This window comes from Larimichthys crocea, chromosome XIII (genome assembly GCF_000972845.2).
Source record: "Larimichthys crocea isolate SSNF chromosome XIII, L_crocea_2.0, whole genome shotgun sequence".
Taxonomy (NCBI): domain Eukaryota; kingdom Metazoa; phylum Chordata; class Actinopteri; family Sciaenidae; genus Larimichthys; species Larimichthys crocea.
The window spans coordinates 19089976-19091486 of NC_040023.1; positions in this window are offsets into that span (position 1 = coordinate 19089976).

Sequence of the window (1511 nt, forward strand, 5' to 3'; positions counted from 1 at the left end):
AAACTGCAAGTGAGGCACAAAGAGCAATAGCAGAGATAAAAACAGGTAACAGAACAGAAACTTGCCTTTAGGGAGAAACACAATCCCAAAGATCAGAGGAAGGAGGTGCATTTTGTGATGGATCAACTGAGTTTTCATTTGATCTGTTACAACTATAAGTAGTTTTCCCGAGAGGGAGTTGTCGTCATCCTCAGACCACGCCTTCACCTAGTGACAAAAAGTCACTTGAAAAAACTAGATTTAACCAGCTTTCAGTTTGATTTTCCTGACCTAAAAGTAGCTTTCTTTGTTGAAATTGTTCTATTGTGTATGATAAATTCACTCACTCACACTCAGTTTCAGAAGCTCCAATAAAAGTGATCAGTCTCTCTCTCTCTTTCTCTAAACAAAAGAAACCCAGATACTTTAACCCAATATTTACATTACAGTACTTGTATGACTTACTGTACTGACCAGTGCATGTATTGATTCCTTGCTGCAAGAAAACCTTAACTAAAGCCTACTGAAAAGTCTTCACTGATCTACAACTAAGTCCAGTTGGATGGTTATTCCACAAATGTGGAGCTCTCTTAACAAATGCTCTTTACCCTCTGTCTCACAATAGCAAGCAGTAAACTCAATTCTGTTTACCATGAGAAATCGGTGTAATGAGGCAAGAATAGGGGAAACATGTTCAGTCTCAATATATTTTGGGAGAATTAAAAGTATGAAAGTAAACATACTTTAAAAGTAGAACATTTTGAGGTTTTTGAAAGAACCCCATAGCTGCAGATTTGCGTACCAGTTAGAGGTGGTTAATTGATTTCTGGGGCAGTCCAGCAAATAATGAATTAGTCATTAGATGGCTAGAGACAAAACCATGACCACCGTTGAGGGGGGAGTCTACCCAAAATGTCTTTTGAGGGCTTTCTGGAATTGAACAGACGACAGCTGTCACCATGTAGTCATACAGACGACACAATGACTAAGGTGCATCACCTGATTACCATTTTAGTGTTTTGAGTGCTTTCATGGTGTAACGCTGTGCTCTGTGTTGTGAAAGGATTTAACACAAGAGTACATTAGAGGAGATTGAAATGGTCCTTGCAAGACTGCAACAAATCTGCATGATGAAAAAACAAAGTTTAAGAATCACACAAAATCTTTTCACTACAGTTGCCTTTTATTTCGGAGCAACTGACATTTACACATTTTTCACGTTTTAAAGACAATAAAAATATAACTTATAGGGGGCTATATTTTTATCTCAGAAAACATGTGCACCACCAGTACACAAAAACTTTATTTACAAAATGACAATCAGCTTTGTCAACATTACTAGAGTGCAGCGGTGTTTGTTACATTTCCTGAGGGCGGGGATAGTTCCCGGCATGGAACACTGAGACTCCAGGCTAGATAGAGGATGGTGTCACCGTGCATTATACATGAATCTTCAACCACTGGCCGGGCTTCCATTTTCACCTGTTTCTGTCCACTTTCAGAGCCATCTCCATGTCTGTTTATGTAACACG